The sequence below is a fragment of the Sphaerodactylus townsendi genome, linkage group LG03, assembly GCF_021028975.2.
Source record: "Sphaerodactylus townsendi isolate TG3544 linkage group LG03, MPM_Stown_v2.3, whole genome shotgun sequence".
Classification (NCBI taxonomy): domain Eukaryota; kingdom Metazoa; phylum Chordata; class Lepidosauria; order Squamata; family Sphaerodactylidae; genus Sphaerodactylus; species Sphaerodactylus townsendi.
In genome coordinates this window covers 39696564-39717983 of record NC_059427.1, presented here as the reverse complement: position 1 = coordinate 39717983, position 21420 = coordinate 39696564, and the positions used below count along the sequence as shown (strand labels likewise).

The 21420-nt window shown below is 44.6% G+C and overlaps 1 long non-coding RNA gene across 2 annotated transcripts in view; it reads right to left on the bottom strand.

Moving 5' to 3' along the window:
• Positions 1 to 840: 840 nt before the first annotated feature.
• The window catches only part of LOC125430297, a 54722-nt gene continuing 34142 nt past the window's right edge, over positions 841 to 21420 (bottom strand). Inside the window, exons 2-3 of one of the 2 annotated variants that reach the window (XR_007244123.1) lie at positions 20364 to 20664; positions 841 to 945 (exon numbers count right to left, since the gene is read on the bottom strand). This is a non-coding gene — a long non-coding RNA (uncharacterized LOC125430297). Of the gene's footprint in view, positions 946 to 8878; positions 8957 to 20363; positions 20665 to 21420 lie in introns of those variants that run through there. The other variant, XR_007244124.1, reaches the window with a different exon arrangement.

The following is a 21420-nucleotide window of genomic DNA, read 5'->3' as shown; positions in this document are numbered from 1 at the left end:
AAAAAAAAGGGGTGGGATTATATAATTGTGGCCAGGAACCATTTCGAGGGGGTGAGTGTAGACATACATCATTGTAAAAGGGGGAGGATTGAAAACATTTTAGAAATGATTTAGTGGATTTGTTCAGAAAGTGTCATTGTCACCCAGCAAGCTTATATGGTACAAGTGGGGATTTGAACCTGAGTCTTCCTGTCTATAGTCCAGCACTCTTAATGACTACACCACACTGGCTGTCCCTGGTCTAGTGGCTCTTTGATTGCAAAATGTTGGTCTGGGGCTACTGGTGTGAGATTGTCTTTTCATTTCTTTCATCTGGCTGCTAAAAGAAAATCTGATTACTCAGCTGAGTCATCTGTGAGAGGAAAGGAGAAAAGGGGAGGAACTAAAATGGCAGCATGACTCTTGTAGACACACAGAAGCTGAGGTACATTTTGATTCTGGCTCATCTACTTCCTGGGATCCATTTCCACCTATGTAGAATCTGAGAAAGTAGAACAACTGAACTTAGCTGCCAGGCATGCACGAGTGAACACCCACAGCCATGCTGTCTGACGTCATGACCCTTTGTTCCTGTGTGGCTATGCAGATGGGCACTGCGAAATGTTAAAAAACAAATGCACGGTGGAAAAAAAACACCTCCTTGCCAGCCATTTACTCAGAAGCATCTGCAACCCGGGATTTTTAAAAAGAATCGTGGATAGTGTGATTCTTGAATACCTTGTTTTGGGGAAAATAACACAGGGCAGACTTGCGTTAGGGGCAAGAACCATGCGAATTTCCCACACACACTGGGGTTTTTATTGTGGTTATCCCAGGTTTATTGACCCCTGCAGAAAGGGCCTCAGTACTCCAGAGCTGCAGACAGCACCTCTTCAGCCCCAGAGGTCACCCTCTGCAGTTGGTTACAAAGTGGTGGGCTTGTGTTTTTATACTTTGAGCTGGACTCTGAAGAGACAACATAGAAATATTACAAATAAATTTCTTTATCACAAAAGAGCCATCTAAAAGAGCCATAGTCTTGATTAAAAGAGTGCTTAGGGATTTAAAGACGATTAAGGAATTATGCCAGCAAATTGGAGATGGGCTATCAGGCCAGCTGGTATTGGAAAAGGCAATAAAGCCTCATCTGTGTAGGGATGATAGTGCCAACCTCTTGCCTGAGTGTTGCAACATCTGCCACACTGACTTTTGTCAGTGCTTATGAGATGTTGTAGTCTAGGGGCCAGGTGGTGTTCAGCTAAGCTAACTACCTTGGTTGGCAGGGATGGGGTGAACTGCTCATTATAGGTAGGGAGGATCGGCAAAGTACTGAGGCATCAGAAATTATGTAGGGTCATCTCTTGAACAGCCCATCAAGTATTTGGTAATGAGTGAATTGTGATGGAGTGCTCCCGGTGCTGAGCAGCATTGCCAAAGCCTGGACCCAGTTACCTCTTTGCTCCTGTAGGTGATGAGTAGCACAGCCTGCCCCTTAAAATCTGTTAGCATGTTTTAATAAATTATGACAGATCAGCCATTTAAATAAACTAGTTCAGTGTGGCATCCATGGGAGCCATGGTGTCTACCAACACCTTTTCTGGTGCCTGCCAAGCATTTGTAGGAAGTGGATTGGGCCAGATAGGGCTTTTGTCAAGTAAGGCATGATTGGCCAGGTGGTTTTTTAAAAAATGCTGCTGTGGTTAATGAATATCAGTAGTTTCTAGAATGGATTTTTGGAGGGGAAGTTTGGGGTAGCATATAAGAATGAAAGCTCAACATTCCTGATATTAAAGGTTTTTGAAACCAATTTTCATCCACTTAGATGTTTGTTTACCACCCTGTCCAATACAAGTTTTAAAATAAGTGTGTGTGGTGGCAAAAGGGGGGGGCAGGAGTTGGTTAAGACTACAATTTTGAACATTTGTGATTAGTCCTAAACTTGGGTAGTCTACAAAAAGAAAACAAATGATATGAGGTTGTGGAGCCATCAAAAGTTATGCATTGGGTGAATAAGGAAGTCAAAACAAATGGTACAAGATAGGTTTCAATATAGGATACAGAAGGTGTGGGCTTTAATTTGATGTTTGAGCCTCACTTGCTGCTACTAACGGCTACATCCCTTTTGTGTTTAAGTTTTGATTCCTGCCTCTTTTTTGCCTATTTTTCAACTGCTTGACATTACAGTAACTAGCAAAAGTCCCAGCCAGGGATATGGCACACCGCTGTATATGATCTCTCTATTCTCTCCTGAGCACCTGATTTGCAGGCAGCTAATGTGAGTTTCCACATGAATACCAATTGTATTCTGCTGGTATTTTTCTTTTCAAACTTTTCATCCCTGAGGCAGTCTCTGTGCAGTTTGAACTTTACTGATACCCATAACAGGGTGAATTGCAAATGCTTCTTATAGTAGAAAGGAAAGGCAGAGACAGCCTTACTGTCTCTGGAAAGATTTATCGATGTTGTTAAACCTTTTTTTCTGCTTTACAAATCATTGCATAATCACATAGCAAGGAGGGAGAGTTTTTATTTATATCAAGTTGTTTAATGTTGCTAATTGTTTCCTTCCACTTGAAGAAAACAAAATTGGGTCACCTATCATTACATCTCACATTGGTCCTGAACATCGGTAGATAGAATTATCTCACTATGAAGTATACACAGTGTGTTGCCAACTGATTTCAAGACTGAGAAGACTGAGCAACCCAGTGTTGCTCCTTTAAAAGAAAAAAAAATCATATCTCTAATCACTGCTTTTTTGACCGGAAAATTCCTACTCTTCTTTGTGACCCCACGTTTATATTCTTGTGATTTTTTTTGTATCAAATGTTTCCCATAAAATGTACTCATTATTGAATGCCAATTGTTCATCATAACTATGAATTACAAGTAGGGAGCTACAAAGACTTGTGAGGGGAATCTCATTTTCCCTTTGCTTACTATTTAACCTTTTCTTTCCCTAAAAACCCCTATAGCCTGTCCCCTTTTCTTGCTCCTTGATCTCCTTCCTGCCAACCTACATTTATCAGCCATTTGTCTTCAGCTTTCTCTTCACTGCTCCCCTTGGCAACTTCTCCCTGGGAAAACACTGTGTGGATTCAGGTGCTGGGTCATACCAATTTGTGCAGTTCTCACTGCTAGCACTGTCTTGTGGTTCTGGCCGCAAAGCCAGGCCAAGGTGCAGGGTAGGGAACCTGCAAAGACTTGCACAAGCGACCTGATTTTCCCCATGTCCACTCCAGCACAGTATTTCCTCTTTTTCTTCTCCCAGCATCCTCTTTATTCTCACCTTTTCATGCTTACTTCTTCCCAACAACTTAGCTTTGATCTCCCTTCTTCAGCTATTTTCATAGCTATATTCAGCTATATTCTTCTTCAACTATATTCATATTTGCTTTATTTATATCCCACCTTTATCTGAAATTGGGACCCAGCTTAAATCATCTCCTCCCGTTCACTTTACCTCACAACTATGTGGAGTAAGATAGGATGAAAATGTATTACTGGCCCAAAGTTGCCTACCAAGTTTCCACAGAGTAATGAGAATTTGAACCTGGGTCTTCCAGATACATGTCTGAAACTGTAACCACTTCACTACACAGGCTTTCATAGAGTGCCTACTGTTGAACAGTAGCACTTACCTGGGCCTAGGTGAATCAAGCAAGTCACATGGTTGCAAGTTGCCTAGTGGTTGCTGCTGGCCTTAACCCTAGTAAGTCTTCCCTCAAAAGCTAAAACAACCTTGGCATGGGCCTGAGTCACCTGATTTTTCCTAAAAGAAACCAAGGATTGAAGGCTAGCAATACTGTTGGGGTTGCGTAGCTATGGCCACTGAGGTAATCAGTTTCTTAAAGAGACAGAAGATCCTGCTATGGTTTGGAAGTGTTACCCCCACCCCCACCCCATGATGATGATGATTGCTCTGCAAAAATGGGTCCCTTCTCAGGGCTGTAGAAAGATCTGTCTTGTCTGTTGATGTATCCAGTCTTTGAATTTAAGTATCCACAGATGGGGCCACATTGAGAATTATATACATTGTATCTGAATTGTGTATGACCCTGACCTGGATGGGTTTCAAGGTATTATCTGGAGACTCTCCTGACGATTTCAACTAAGTTTGGTGAAATTTGGTTTAGAGGGTCCAAAGTTATGGACCCCCAAAGTGGGTGCCCCATCCCCCATTGTTTCCAATGGGAGCTAACAGAAGGTGGGGGCTACCCCTTTGAGGGTCCATAACTTTGCCCCCCCTGAACCAAACTTTACCAAACTCAGGTGGTATCATCAGGACACTCTCTGCATGAGACTCTGAAATTTTGGTGCCAGTAGCTTTTAAAAATTCAGTTTTCAAAGGGAGCAAAACTTCATAATTTAAGTAGCTCTCCTGAAATAGAATTTTAGGTCCAGTTCCCAGGTTGTTACTCCACTATTCTGACATAATAAGGTTTTATTGTGCCTGGATTATGCCAGCACTCCAGGACCACATTCATATTACAGATTCAGGCAATTTCTGAAATTGTCTTTCTTTTCCATCAAACTCTTTCTTTACCCGTCTGCACCATCTTTCCATTCTTTCTCCCCGAATATAGTCTCCTTCACCCTCCATCCCATCTCCCTCCAAGTGCCAGTTGGAGGAACCTCAGCCCCATTCCTCACTCTTGACTACAATGTTTCCATCTCCTCCACCTCCTTCTTCCCTTTCTTTCCCTCTCTTGCTCTCTCCCTCCCTCTCTGATATCAGCACTCATTACAATTCAGACTGTGTTCAGTTTTGTTTTTGATGAGTTGTGGGGGAAAATATTTAGCTTAACTGGACAATATCCATCCAACCTGCTTGCAGATTCTTTATTACCCTTTTGTGTGATTTACTGATTTTAGTATATTCCCCTCACATTTGCTTCCTGTTTCTTGCCTTTTCATTCAGCTTATCCGTGTTCAATAAAGTTCAAATATAGTTTAATTTAAAGTTGCTGTTTTTTTCTCTCTGTCTTTCCACGACTGCATTCAAAACATTAACTCCAAGCTTACACCTGTGTGTTCAGTCTTATAGCCCTTGTGTTAGGATCTGGAAGTTACCCCCCCACCCCATGATCTGGAGGTTCACATACACTTCTGGCTATTTGGGTCCCTTTGTTACAATCACTTAAAGGTAAAATAGGATACTTTGTAAAGAAAAGTTTATTAAGTATCGAGTCATAACCAAATGGGGAGGCGGCAGCCTTGATGTCACGTCAAGGCATGATTTTTAATTGTTTATTTCTGTTGCTTTGATCTCTACTTTCTGTTTCAATTTCTGTGTTTTGTGAGTTGGACCTGTGATTCTTTATTTTCACTGCATTTTTGCACCACATTGATCAAGAAAAAGGTACATGTGTTATTTGATAGCCATAACGCAGCATTCTACATTGCCTTTCCATTTTGCATAAAATCGTGTGTATAGTCTCCTCCAAATGAGTGATGAATTCTCATCTGGAGAACCAGGTTTGGTTCCTCACTCCTCCACAAGAGCAGTGAAGTCTCATCTGGTGAATTGGATTTGTTCCTCCATTTTTCCACAAGAAACTTGCTGGGTGACCTTGGGCTAGTCACAGATTTCTTCAAATTCTCTCAGTCTCACCTCCCTCACAAGGTGTCTGTTGTGGAGAGATTAAGGGAAGGGGTTTGTAAGGCACTTTTAAAATTTTGAAAGGTAGAGAAAAGCAAGGTAGAAAAACCAACTCTTTTTCTTCTGTGTATAAATACTGTGTATTAAGAGTACATGCAGCACAATATGAATACATCCATAAATCCAACAGCAAAAATCAAGTAACTAAAAGTGATGATTTATCAAGTAATAAAAAAATAACATTCTCTCATTTCTAATTTTTAACCAGCTATGGCTTGCTAATTCACCTAACATTGGTGGCATCTTAAATCAGATGTGTGAAAGATTGTTTTGAACTTCCTACCTTACAATGAAGTGCAGAAGGGAAAGATAGAGGACACCACTGATCTTAATTCCTAACTACCCATTTAGAGAAGAGATAAATGAAGTTAAGGGGTAATATGATAGCCATGCTTAAATATTTGAAGGGATGTCATGTTGAAGATGGAGCAAGCTTGCTTTCTGCTGCTCCAGAGACGAGGACAAGGAGTAATGGATTCAAAGTACAGGAAATTAGATTCCATCTGAACATTAGAAAGAACTTCCTGATGGTAAGGGCTGTTTAAAAGTGGAATACACATCACATCAAAGTGTGATGGAGTCTCCTTCTTTGGAAGTTTTTATACAAAGGCTGGATGGCCATCTGTCAAGAGTGCTTTGATTGTAGGGTCTTGCATGGTAGGAGGTTGGAATTGATGACCCTTCTGGCCTCTTTCAATGCTATGACTCGATTAAGTTCTTTCCAGGCAAGAATCAAGATATTTTTTGCAAGAGAAGTCTTGGAAATTCTTTCCATTTCCCCTGTTCTCTCAAAGGCCCAATCTGTTACACACCTAATGCACTTGGTATAAAAATACATACTAAATTGTTAATACTAAGTAAATCACTTTATACAGAACAATATATTTACTCTGTTGGGAAATAATTTTTAGACAAACAGAAAAACCTCCTTTAGTAATAAGTTATAATGAATGTGGTTGTCATAAACAGAAACCTATCCTTGGGGCTTAAGCAGTTCATGGGGAAAGCACAGTAAAAGTAAAGTTATCTCCTAACACTTAAAATGTTCTGATTTATATTAGGTATTTGCTTCTCTACCCCCCACCCCAACTTGTTCTTTCAATTTATTTATGATATACATGACAGTAATTGTTCCGACATAATGTTTCCTTTGTACTCCGAATTCATTTTTATGGGTGGTGTTGTCAACCCCCCCTTCCAGTTCTTTGAAATAAGAAGAGTATGAATTTATACCCCACCTTTCTCTCCTATAAGAAGTCTCAAGGCAGTTTACAAACTCCTTTCCCTTCATCTCTTCAGAACAGATACCTTGTGAGATAAGTGGGGCTGAGAGAGTTCTGAAGAACCGTGACTGGCTCAAGATCACCCCAGCAGGCTTCATGTGTAGGAGCGGGGAAACAAATGCAGTTCACCTGATAAGAGTCTGCTGCTTATGTGGAGGAATGGGGAATCAATCCCGGTCCACCTGCTCTTAGCCACTACACCATGCTATCTCTCAGGACTATGGACACAATCAGTTTGGCAGGAAGATACAAGTAGTTGTCTCCTCTCTAGTCCTGTTTTAAGCTACTCATCAATCATTAGACACGTGAATGTGATTTTTTTTAACTTTTTATTCTTTGCAAATAGTTGTTAGCCAACAGTTCCCCAGGCACATAAATCTAAGCCACTGTAAGATGGCCAACTGATTAAAATGCATATTGTTCTGGACATATCTTGGTTCCAAAACCTCATTTTAACATGTTTTGAAAAATATGTTATGGCACCTAGAATGATACTTGTAATATCAGGGAAGTTATTGAGAGGGAAGGAAGAAACATGCATTTATTCGTTTGTTCTATAGTCCAGTATTTTTCTTGACCCATTTTTTATATTATCCCCCTCCTCTTAATCCTCCCAAAAACCACATTGGAAGAGTAGGTTTAGATGATCATTTGTGGCAAGCCCAAGGTTATCCACAAAGCTTCCCTGGCAGCGCAAGGGATTAAAACCCAGTAGTTCCAAGTCTATGGTAAAGCCATGGTGTTTTCAGTGATTTCTGGACAAGAACCATAGAGTTTTCAGCAATTCCTAAACAGGACTGGATTCTAGGTTTTGCTGTAGAGTATCTGGTAATTCCAAGGAGGATTGAAGTCAGAGTGTCAGCCTAATAGCCATGTTTATGTTTTCTCCCATCTCTGATCCAAGAGGTGGCAGGAAAGGGAAGCTGTAGGGAGGGTATCCCTGTCCCAACTAGGGAACTGGCAACCCTACTTTTAAAATTACCCTGTATTGCTGGTTTGGAAATGGGGCCAAGGACTGCAGTGGAGGTAGGGAGCTATTTAAGCTGCACCATCTGAAAGCTGACAAGGAGGAGGGTTGGATTGCTACTTTCCCCTAGACTGATCACCAAGAGAGATGGGGCGGTGGGGAGGGTAAAAGGAGCAACCTGACAGGAAGGGAAGGAACTGCATGAGCTGAAACATTCTCCCTCCATCTGAGTGGGGCTCAGAGGCAGGGATGGCTCAGACTGGCACCATGGCAGCAGGTCATCCCCTGGGCTGCCTGTTGTGGTGCCCTGTCCCCACCTTCCTGTAAGATTTGGAGAGGGTAGAAGGCAGCCTGCAGGGAGACCAGGGGTGGCTCAGGGGGGGCAGCTTGGATGGATGGCCTGCCACTGTGGTGCCCATCCAAGCCACCCCTGCCCCTGAACCCTGCCCCGGAGCATGGGGGGGCGAGGGTTGGAATGGGCACAAGGTCAGGGTCGGTGGGGCGCCCAGAGCAGGTGTTGTCGCCAAGCCCCATTTCCACCTGATATGCCTCTTGCTGAGAGAGTTCTGAGGTAAATGTGACTAGCCCAAGGTCACCCAGTAGCCTTCGTGTTTAGGAGCAATGAAACAAACATGGTTCACCAAATTAGAGTCTGCAGCTCATGTGGAGGAGAGGGGAATCAAACCCAGGCATTTCCCCCAGAGACATAATATCCCAAGGGAAAACCAGGATCGAACATACCGGGTTGTTTGTATCTCAGTTTCTCCCTTTGCACAGCTGCCCCATCAGCATGTTCAGGCCGGGAGGAAGAACTCCAGTGAATTATGCATGAGCCCCCAGATTATTTTCATTTCCCACATCAATGTAGTTTATGTTATGTAGTTTAGTTTATGTTGTTTACGTTACATAGTTTAGTTTATGTAGTTTACATAGATTCCTGCACATGCACAAACATTCCCATTTTTCTGACGTTCTGATTGGCTGTAGCTGTGGGTGACAAAGATTTCTTCTTTAATTTGCATCTGGAATAATTTTTCTCTCAATATTCCAGACATTAAAAACAGCCTACAATAAGAAAAAAGAACATTGTCTAGAAGCATAATTATAATTCAAAGAGCTCACACTAAAGAAAAAGAACTCCTGCTCTGACAAAATCTGATACTTTTTTGCTACTTAAGGAGACCCGCATCCAGTTTTCAAAAATGCAAAATCTGCAGGCAGGTGTGGAAAAAAAAGAGCAGGCATCACATGTGGTATGATAATGTGGGGAATAAAGGGCCATAACTTTATAACAAGAGGGATCTGCAATGGGCAAAACAATTTAAGCAGACATTTGACTGCAGTGTAGATAACACCTGGGATGAAGAAATGTCAGGCCTTTTTGGATTGTGCCGTCCTGCTCTCTGGACAATGTCACCCTGATGGTGAATCTGTGAACAGTCAAGTCCAGGCTTTTTAAGCACACATTCACTCCATTGTCGATCTTTTGCAGCATTACTTCCAGACCCACTATTATGTTCAAACTATGGCCCATTATAAGGACCTAGAACTGAATCCTAAAGCTTCCTCTAGAATGGGCCCCCCACCTTTTTGACCCTGCAGGCACATTTGGAATTCTGACACAGCACAGTGGGTGCAGCAACAAAATGTCAGCCACAAAATCACTGGCTCATGAGACAGAGCCAGCCACGAAATCGCCACGGCTTAACTTCAGTAACATAGTGCAAATCTCTGTGCTGTGGTGGCAGCAATCTTTCCAAAGCAAGTTAAAAAAAACAACCCTGCCCAGCCAATCAGATCTCCAATAGTTAATCGGAAGCCTTGCTGGGCAAAAGTCTACCTAGCCCCACCCATCTCCTAAAAACACTTGGTGGGCACAAGGAAAGGTGTCAGCAAGCTCAATGGCACCCATGGGCACCATGCTGGGGTCCCCTGAACTAGAACTATAATGAAGAAAACTTGCTTCTAAATCCCTGGGATAGCTGGCTAAAATGTGACACAGCTCTGACCACCTGGATAGAACATTTCTGCCCTTTTCCCATCTTCTTGATCCTTTAAGGCTTACCTCTTAAACCTCCCTTTGGGGCATGATCTATAGGTCAGGCATGCTGCAAATTGAGCACTCATGCCCCAGTCTACGAGGCTGCCTGTTGCAGTGGCCCACTTTGTGCTGAATTCCAGCATCGCAAGTGTAGTTGAACCCACTGGTTAAGTCCCAACACTAGGCCTGGCTCCATTGGGAATGTACCAGCGCATGATCACTATTAGGTTTCTCCCTTTGAATTATTCTGACACAAACAACTACATCCAGAAATTGTGCTGCATCATATCTAATACGAGCTGGGGATTCAAGCATAACTTGTCATCTTATCACAACCCTATTATCCCAAGAAACGAGGGAAAAACCAAATATTTAATGGTAGTGGGAACACAGCATGGTAGAAGTTATTCTCTGAGTTGCTCTGCCAGCCTATCAATCTCTTTGGAGAGTTAGCCACTTCACAAGCAATTTTGTATGGCCTAGGGCAGGGGTAGGGAACCTGCGGCTCTCCAGATGTTCAGGAACTACAATTCCCATCAACCCCTACCAGCATGGCCAATTGGCCATGCTGACAGAGGCTGATGGGAATTGTAGTTCCTGAACATCTGGAGAGCCGCAGGTTCCCTACCCCTGGCTAGGGCCTTTCTGATTCTATCTTAGGGAATTCACCCAACTATAAGTATCAGTATCTGCAAGTATTCCTAGTTCTGTCGTTTCATCAGGAGGTAATTGATATATGTCATTACCAGTATATGTAAGAAGCTACTATTTTTATCTGACATTATCTTCTAGACGTTTTCAGATTTGCACTTTAAAATTTGCCATATTTTAAAGAGAAAAGCAATTATTTCAAATCCCTATGTGGCTTCCATTCATATTATGGTCTATAGCAAGGAACTAAAGGCAGGCCATGAATCAGTAGTTTGGGATTCATTTTGTGGGGTAAGGATTAAACAGGACTAAGTACATTGTGTTTTACAGGTGATAATTCTGTTCTATTACATTTTTTTTTCAGTAACACAACATACTTCTCTCATTCAGTCATGCACCAAGTTAATGGCTGTAGAGGCTTAGCTTACAATAACTCAAATAATCTTCAAGTTTTGAGCCGATGTAAAGAAGGAGTTTTTCAATTATCAAGAGCCCTTATTTTATTCTGAGCTTGTGAGCGAGCTGAATATTTACTTAAGCTGAGTAGCCTGAAACGATCCAGTGGACCTGAAATTATCTTCCCAGCATTACAAAATTGGTTGCAAACTACAAAATGGGATCTTTCCAGGAAAAGAGTGTCCTCTGCTGGGCATCTTGTCCCACTCCAGACACCCAAGCTCCTCACTGTTTGGAGCTACTCAGCTGAGTGGCTTCCTTCATATTTATTGGGAGTAAAGAAGTAACAACACATTGCTGACATTACTGCCACTGAGTAGGCACAATAATGGGTTGTGTTCAGTTGGATTCAGTTTAAGTATGCCTGCACCTACTGTTTAGATCTCCCTGTATCTGTTCAATCTCCCTCAACTCCTCAGTAAACAAAAGTTGAAAATATCCTATGAAAGGGGAGATCCTGTGAATAACAACAACAACAAGCCTTTATTGGCATACAAAACAGGACAAAATTTCCAAGAGTCAAAGAGCAAGATTAAAAAGAAACACTGAGTTAAAATTAGCTTTTTCCAGCATATAAAATTTGCAACAGTCTCAAGCAGAAGAGCACACATCAGAGCTGTTTCCAGGAGGTTGGGTATCTTGCATACAGCGCTTTGCCACTAGAGAACATTGCAAGAGAAAATAGGAATTCCTTATATTTCATGCATTATCTTATGCATATTTAGGGGCATACAAACAGAGAATGGTCAAGTGTTTCAACTGTAACCAGATCACAAGAACAAACCCTTTTAGAACGTTCTATATTCTTAAATCTTCCCTCCTGTGAATACCTGTGAACAATCATGTAACCTGCATAAGCCATCCTCTATTTCAGATCTCATGGACTGGCTATGATTTCAATAGGAGGGCTTGCCATACTTTCTGGAAAACTTCCAAGGGCCAACTGGAATCTATTGAATCCCTCAGCCTCAAATACAATAGGCCTTCCCTCCTGACGAAGTGAAAATCTCCTTTTAGTCTAAATCCCATGATATTAAGATAGATGAAAATGCCTTCACTTCCAACCTGCATTTGATCAGAATAGCATGGAGTCTTGAGCTGCTCCAAGGGCCTCATTGTATATATGCTGACATTTCCAAGTAATAACCTTCAACAGCAAATCGAAGACCTCTTCCAGTAGTTCAAGTACAGAATGCCTAATCAAATCATAGTAGCAGAAACCATTGAACATCAGGGTGAATAATGCATCAAATGAAATCCCTAACCTGTCCACAGTACCCAAAGCCAGGTAAAAAATTTGAAAGCTAGTACTTTGCCTAACAAAGCACCTAAACAGAATCAGCAGATTTCATGTAGTATCTTAGGTGTAGTGGTGAGGGCACCCAAGCTCTGGGTGCAATTTGCTTGTCTCATGTGGAGGCACATTTAGCCACCACCTCCACCCTTCCTCCGAGTGAGAAGCTGGGGCAATGTACTACTTGCCGCCACCACCTCCTCCTGTGTTCTCGCCAGCCTCCATCTCCCACCAGCTCAGTCTGTTGCCCCTGCTGTTGCTGTGCCACTCAGCTTGCCAGCCACCTCTGTTTCAACTGCTGCCAGCTGCCTGCACTCTGATGAGGCTTTTTCCATCCGCCTCTTCCCCAGGCTCAGAGGCACCCCAAGGTAAGATCCATGGGGGCAGCAGCTCTCTCATGCTGGCTCCCTTCCAGCACCACCTACTGGCCTCTGCCACCACCATCCACTTGCCAATTTGCCCTCCTCTCTCCTTCACGTCTCCTTCTCCCAGTGCTGCCTGCCCACCTCTGATGCTGTTGCTGTCACCAGCTGTGCGCCCTCTGTTTTGGCTTGTGGCTCCTGAGAAGATGGGAGCAAGAGGGCAGGCAGGCATTGGACGTACCTGCTGACCAGCAGCAGCAAGACCCAGGATAGCCACCACCACCACCACCACCACCACCATCAATGCAGCCAGCCCAAGAGCTGCTAGAAGTTGGGAAATGTAGCTGCGATTTACCAAAAAAGTAGGATCTGTGACTGATGAGCACTTAGAATTTTTTTTAATCTTCTCTGGAAATTGGACATCATATAAGCTTAATCATGTGACCTTATATGTGATATTTTGCAATCCTCAAAGATTACTATTACTGTTCTTACCAGAAAACTATTAGGGGAAAATCTAGAAGACGGATACCTTGAAACTATGGAATGATAAGGATATTAAAATAGAGTTTTGCATTTGGATAGTAAATGAAGTAGTGATAGTGTAAGGAATTCCATAGAAGCAGAAATAAAAGGCTTTTTGGTGTAAAAGACCGTTTATTCAGACATCCTAGAAAGCTCACGTACACGACGTGGCAGGAATAGAGTCTCCCGCCAGAAGCACAGGTTATAACTCTGTCCATCCCATCCCCCCTCCCGGATTCCCATGGGAACGGAGTTCTCATCTCTCTCACAGAGATAAGGTCTCCGCCATGAGAGTCTCCCGCCGCATGAGATTCCTGGCCCATGCAGCCGGAGTTATGGAATTCCAGTCCAAGGCCAGGCGGCTGTCCTGAACATCAACACCATTGAATCCTCTTACACTCTTGCCTCCCTTAAGAAAAAAAACTTCTCCCCCAGGTTTGTGCTTGAAAGGTCGCGGTGATTGAAAGCAGAAATGAGGGGGCTAGAGGCGTCAATATTTTCTCGAATAGACCCATTAATTATATTCCAGAGGAATATCCCACCCAAGAGACTAAATATTGCAAAGCGTTATGCGATTAAAGCGAGAGTCCAGGATGGCGTCAATTTACGTTAATGCTTGTGGCCATCAATTATAGTTAAGTTGGCGGGGTCTCTCCGGCTGAGATCGCGGAATTGCCAAACATCGGAAGCTTGGGAGCCTACTTGCCAGCAAAACTAGGAAATGAAAGACAGGGATGGATATTACTTAGGAGAATTAGGCAAGTCCAATTGGGCAGTGACATCATTAATCACCTTTGAAGTAATCTTAAAAGGTCCCACTTAATCTTTTGCCCAGTTTTGAAAACCTGTATATGCGTCCTTCTGAGATAAGTTTTGGTAGACCAAGTCATACCCAGAAGCCTACACGAAGCGGGGAACTGAAAGCCAGGCGGTGCTTATCCGCTTGAAGTTTTGGGAAGTCTTTAGCCTGCTGTGGGCGGTCTGAACCGTTTCACCCCTCGACCAGAGAGATGAAATCCACTGTTGGAACTCTAGGAGGGATTCAACGCTTCCGCTTAGGTAGCTGCAAACTAGCGGAGGGTAGCTGATCGACCAGACACACCATTAATTTGAAGGGGTTTTTTTTTGTACTCAAGCTATGAACCGCATTATTATAGGCGTATTCTGCAACCCGGAATTAACTCCGCACCAGTTGTCTTGGTGATGGTTGGTTGTAACAAGCGTAAAATACTGCTCCAGGGTTCTTTGTTCGCTCTCTCTCCGACTCACCGTCACTTTTGAGAGCGATCGGTAGAGGCGGCAATTGCCGGGCGTGCCCCCAACAAAAGCCCAGGTGCTTTCCAGAACTTTGAAATGAATTGGGGCTCAAGGTCGGAGACCACCTTAACTTGAGGGCCAGTAGTGTAGACTTATAAATATGCTGAATGAACAGGCAGCAATCTTAGGAAGCGGAGGGGATGGAAGCACATGGGATGAAAAAATGGGCTTGTTTAGAAAAATGAGTCCACCACCACCCACAAGACCGTGTTGCCTTGACTTTCAAAAAAAAAAAAAAAAAATCCGTAATAAAATCAGTCACGGAGATGGACTTCCCAGGGCCGGAGGCCACCAGTGGAAGAGCTTCCAACTTAAGACCATGGGGTTTTCCCCGAACGGATTTTTGGCTTCCGCGACAAACAACAGAGCAACCTGCTGATATATGTCTCAATGTCTTTGAAAGCATCCTTGGCGCGGCGCCACTCAAAATTCGACGGTGGGCCAAATGCAGAGTCTTAAGGAAGCTAAAGATGTCCAGCCCGAAGCCGGAGCATCATGACAGGCCTACCGAGAACCTGCTTAATGCGATGGAGGGGGGGGAGGCACGCATCAACAATCCCCGCCGGCCAAACACCATTCCCTCCAGGCGACTATCACCTTCCTCCGCTGGTGGCTTATGCAGCCCGCCTCCTCGAAGTTCTCGAGGAAAGGAGAGACCAGGCTGGGAATGGGTGGAGAAGGAGGAGTGGACGTCTGAGATCGAGTGACAGCCAGCCCCAATTGGGAGGAGAGGAACAGTGCCGGGATATCCCGTAAGGCAGCTCCACTTCTCGGCAGCGAGAGCGCATCAGCAGCCAGTTTATTGGTTTTTCCGAGGGAAAAAAATGGACGGATTGAAAGAGAAACGAAAAGAAATCGGCCCAACGGAGTTGTTTTATGACATCTTGAGGGGTGGAAAGGGCGCCAAGTTCTTGTGATCCTAATTCAAACTTGAAAGGGGTGTTTAGCCCTCCAGCCAGTGGCTAAGTGGAAAGTGCTACTTTGATGGCCGCAGTCTCTTTATCCCTACAGTCCAGTTGAGCTCAGCACCGAGAATTTCTTTGATAAATAAGCATCACCTGAACCAGCCTATCATCTTTATTTCTCTGCAAATATGGCTGCACCAAGCTTTGTCCGAAAGTATCCACGTGGAACCACAAAAGGAAGATCTGGGTCAGGGTGTTTTGCAGGATAGGTTCGGTAGTAAAAGCTGATTTTAAATGTTGAAAGGCTGCCCGACATTCTTTAGACCAGGAAGGGGCTCCGGCTTGGCAGCCTGTGGGTCTTTACCCTTAGTGCAGAGGTCTGTGAGTGGGAGAGTCACGTATTTAATTGGGGTATAAAGTCAATGATAGAAATTAGCAAAACCCTAGAAAGATTGGAGTTCCTTCCGATTGGTAGGGCAGGCCATTGGAGGACTGCTTCAATCTTAGCAGTGATCCATTTTAGCCCTCGAAGAGATCCGCAAACCCAAATAGTCGAGTAGAGGTTTGCGGGAAACAACATTTAGAAAGTTTGGCAAAGAGGGAGTTGTTGAGCAAGCGTTTTAATACTCCTAAACCAACGCTTCATGCTCCCTCCATGGTTTGTGAATAAATTAAAACATCATCTAAAGTACACCACTACTCCCTTGTATAATAAATCATGAACTTCGTTGATAAGGGCCATAAAGTTCGGGGCCCACTTAACCCGAATGGCATTATTGGCATTCATACTGTCCAAATTTCGTGTTAAATGCAGTCAAATGTTCATAGCCTTCCGCAAATCCTGACCCTGTGTAGTTTCTCTTAAGTCCAACCTTAAAATGCCGCCCCTTGCCCAATGGCATCTAAAAGGTCCTTGATTAATGGCAAAGGGTATTTATTGACAGGGAAACCGCATTGAGTCCTCGGGTAATCCGCGGCAGAGCCTTAAAGACCCGTCCTTTTTTTTAAGAAATAATACAGGAGCAGCATGTGTGTGTTTGGTAGCTCTCGTCAGAGTGAACTCAATGGAAAGCAAGTTCTGGTTCAAGAAGCGCAACGGTTCTCTCATTGGGACTCATGTAGATTCCCGCCTTGGGCAGTTGGAGCCCCCGGCCGGGTAATAATGATTTTGCAGTCAGTGTCTCTATGGGTGGCAATTGATCTATTCTTGCTCCTGAAATACTCTGGCTAAATCTTGGTAAGCCGGTGGAATGCCGGTAGATTCGGAAGCAATTAGAGCTGGCACCGCTGACGGCCAGGGGCATGTCATTAGAGGTGAGTTTTTCCCCAATTCATGTGTTCTCCGCAGGAGGGTCAGTGAATTCTAAGATCCTTTCTTCCAAATGAATTTTGGTTCATGCAACAACCACGCCTTGACTATGGAGTGCTCTGACACCGCCCAGAATAAAACTAATTTTTTTCTCCCAATGGTCAGCGAAGCGATGACCGCCGGGCGTTTGAACTGGGTCGGGTCCTTCGCCCCTGGCGAGCGTGCTGCCGCCCATTTAAGAACGGTATGGCTTAGCCAGGGGACTCGGTCTAGTCCAGTTCTCCGCCCACCAGTTTCATTAAACAATGGGAGCACCCAGAATCTACAAGGGCTGAGGCTATAATAATGACGCATGCTTAATGCGGGGTTGGCCAGAACAGCTTGAATCGTAATGGGAGCTGCCTTCACTCACCGTGATCTGGAGTCGAATCCCATATCCATGGGGCTGAAGAGAGGCAAAATAGCTGCTTCGTCGCTTCGCAATCAGCCTTTAGACGAGTCTGGGGCGCCCGACGCGCAGGTTTTGGCGTGATAAGGCCGAGCTTGCTGGCTTCTGTTTTTTCGGCAGTTGGCAGTTAGATGAATCTCGTCCTCCGCAGTAAAGACAATCCCAGACGGCGACGGGCGCCGGAGGTGGTTTCGCGTAGAGGCTACAGTTTGGCTTGCGAAGTCGGAGCGGTGGTCAGAGCGGTATGGTTTTAGCGTATGCCCCGCACGAGCCGTGAATCCAAACGGACGCCACTGGAGATCCTAATTCATCCAATCAGCAATAGTGCGGTGAACCGGCTGAAGGAACACCGTTTTCACGAAGTTTGCCGCCGACGGTATCTGAGAAGTATTCACATTTGGCGCGCCAGGCCACTCAGGAGGGAGTCGAGCAGCCGCCGCGACGAAATTAACGGCACCCGGACAAAGGAGCGGGTTGCCTTGCTGGAATAGATTTGATGGATGCGGGATGGCTTCATTTTCAGCACCGATCTTGGAAGCGAGCCCTTAAGGCTTGGAGGAACGCAGGCACCGTAAGGAGTATCCTCCCTTGCAGATCAAAAAAAGAGTCACAAACCAGTCGGGCTGCCGCCCATCCAAGACGGAACCGATGTCCCGTATTTTCGCTGCTGCTCAGACCGGTACAAATTGTCATAGTCCTCCATGTGGGCATCGAGTTGTAGGATGAAGTAGGGGAGTTTGGAAGCGGTCCCATCAAACGTGGGCAGGTATTGGAGGTCTGTAATATCTTTTCCTTCCACGTGCTCCCACGCCACGGGCGGTTGCGCAGGCTGAGGCAGCAGGGAGGGCCGGAATCGGTGGAGGTGGGGGCACCAACGCCGCCGCTGGTGTTCTGGTGGAGCAGGTCTTTGGAAGGTGGCAGATGCGCGAGTAGCAGGACCCAGCAGCGCCGCCCCTCTGGCGCTGGCTGTACCAGTGACAGCGACTCCAACTTGGGGCATCTTGTCCTGCTGCTTCTTCAGCCTTTTCCAAGGCTAAGTCTTCTCTCCTTACAGTCAAGGCATCCTGGTGCGAGATGCAAAGCTGCTTTCTCCCCGTTCCAGTTTGGCCAGTTCGTCTCGCTGAACAGCTGCAGTTAGTTCACTTTGCGTATTTCCATGGCCTTAACGCTGCTGCTGACGCTCTAAGTCCAGTTTGGAGTGTTCCAGGACCTTATCATGGACTGATAGATTCTGCATATATTGCCGCTGCAGCGTCTTTTGCAACGTCCACCCGAAGTTGGATTTCTTTGCGCTGCTGTTCCCGGTCTTTTGCAGGTTTTCACGCTCTTGCTGCAGCTGCTCCGTTCCTCTTCCCATAGCTGGCGTTCTCACGGGCCCATGCTTCCTGGGCATCTCGCAGTCGGCCCACTTCCTCATCCCAGCTCTCTTTGGACGGGAGGGGAATAGATCCGGATGGGAAGGGGCAGGCTTTCTTTGGATTCCTCTTTCATCAGAATGCAGCACCTTCGCGGTCCACCGCGGCTCCATCGGGCTTCAGGTGCAGTTGCTGATCCGGGATCTGGGGGGTCCGATCGAAGTTGGTACGGATACCCCTCCCAATCCTCGATATAGTCCCGTTTCACCGGTGGTCTTAGGATCGGGCCCAGTGCTATGCCACGGTGGATTCTTGGAGATCACCAAAATACGAGTCCAGGAATCGCCTCAATGGACTCCTGTGTTGCCGCATGAAAGGTGGTCAGGCCCGGCCTCCTCCGTGACAGGTTGCATCTGAGGTTTGTAATCCACACGAAACGGGCAGATATCCGATCCACAGGCTCGATCCATAGATAACAGCTTCCAAACGACTCATGCAAGTCCACATGATCGCCTTCCTCGTCCCTCGGCCCCAACGGAGTAAGGGAAGACTCGTGTTGATAATGAGGACGGAAAGAGTTACCAGCGAGACCCGTTCTCCGGGGTTCCTCCAAATCCAGAAGGAAAGCTCGGAGCCCTCTTTGGGGGGCTACCGCACCTTCCACAGATTCAGGAATATTCAACCTCTCCATGCCGAGACACCAGAGGTCCGCTGCACTGGGAAGATAGATGAACTAGGATTCCTGCCACAATGTAAGGAATTCCATAGAAGCAGAAATAAAAGGCTGGTTGGTTTAAAAGAACGGTTATTCAGACATCCTAGAAGCTCACGCATACGACGGGCAGGAATAGAGTCTCCTCGGCCAGAAGCACAGGTTATAACTCTGTCCATCCCATCCCTCCCCGATTCCCATGGGAACGGAGTTCTCATCTCTCTCGCAGAGATAAGGTCTCCGCCAGAGTCTCCGCCGCAGATGCTGGCCCATCGCCCGGGTTATGGAATTCAGTCAAGGCCAGGCGGCTGTCCTGAACATCAACACCATTGAATCCTTTACAGATAGTAGAAAAAGCTCTTATTCAGGAGGCATATGGTACCAGGTGATGAAAAGCATTGCTCGTGTTTCAATAACCTTCCAAAATCCTTTCATATAGTTTTTATTTTACTTTCATTTTATTTTTACTTTCATTGCTTTTACTTTATAAATCAGATAAAATGGTGGAAGCCAATCTGGACACATGTTGGGTTAAATCATACTAATTGCCTCTGTGTCAACATAAAAAAGTGCAGATAGACTGCACTGAAATTTTTCAAAAGGTATACAAATACAGTGGAACAAGGCAAAATGAGAGCAGGTACGCTCTGGGCTATGACATGCTATTAACATAATCTTACAAATTTCACCCACATTCAATCATTGCCATAGTTAATGTTTGAGTCGCTACACTTTTTTCTTTCAGCCCACCAGCAGATGCTATAGATGTGGCAAGGCTCCCTCGCACCCACAGTAGAGTTTTGTTTGGTGAATGATTCACAGCTCACCATGTCCTGTCACTTAGGCTTGCTACTATGATTTGATTAGGCATTTTGTTTGAAAACACAGAAATCATGATTTCAAGTGGGTTTGCTAAACATCTACACTAGCACACCATGGTTATTATCCATCTCACTGGCTCCCATTCACTTACTCCAAGTTTGGGGAAGCCTGAGTGTCCTCTGCAAATGAATTCTCTTTGATTCTCCCTGGATTTATGAAAACACTTCTCCATTGAACATCACCCCAAAATAATGTGGGAAGAAAGGAAACAGTACCTGACTTGCTGTGTTCTTTGTGTGTTGTGATTCTCCTTTCACTTCTGTGACTTGCACACAACACCTGTGTTCAACCTTTAACACAGGGCACCACAGAAGGGAATTGCAGTCTATTTTGTTCTTCCATGCATGTCACTGTTGCTATTAGCATCTCACTTCATAGATGCTCTTATGTATTTCAATTGTTTTCATTGATGAGAGCATTCCTATCACACTGAATCCTGGGACCACAGAAGAACTTTAAAAAGGAAAGGCTGATGTTCAGTTTGTCTCAAGGATTATATCCAGTTTTAAGTCCTTCCTGTAATATAAAAAATGTATTCCACTTTGAGAAACTTCACCACTCTTATTGATAGTTTTCTTTTTCTTTCTCTTCCTTCATAATTACTTGGATGTTTCACTAGAGCAGAAAATTTGACATTTGCCGTGAAATTTCAAAGTCAATACTAATGAAGGACTATGTAGAACACAGTTCTTTACCAAATTCGTTTTCTCATCCTGTAAAATGCCTCAGATTGATTTGCCTTCAGTTTAGGTGTTATACAGTCTTGCACATGAAAACCTCATTCACATAACTGAAGCCACTGTGAGGCTCTGGGTCTTAAATACTGTTTTAAAAAGAGATAATATGATGTGTTGTTGTTTGATCAGTGTGATCTCTATCCCAACCTCCTCCTCACAATTTGAACTCCAATGGCTTTGAAATGCAGCTATTTCCAAATGAGATTTGAGGTGAAAGGGGCAGAACAATAACCTTTATTAATGTTTTTGTTGTTAGAATAAGGTTATTCAGTAAAGAGACTTGAATACAGCTGCTACACACAGCATTAGTGGTCACAATCTATATGTATAAAAAGCTAACAGTGACTTTGTTAGTCATGCCCTAACGCCGAAACGGCTGGACAGATCACCCCCAATTTTTCACATGACGTTCCTCCCTGTTGTGGGCAGGTAATCGGACCTTCAAATTGCCAAAAGTCCATACCTGAGCCAGGTAAAATGTCTTTTTCCTGGTGCACCAGGAAGCTGGCTGTGTTTAATTTGGTGTTATCTGCAA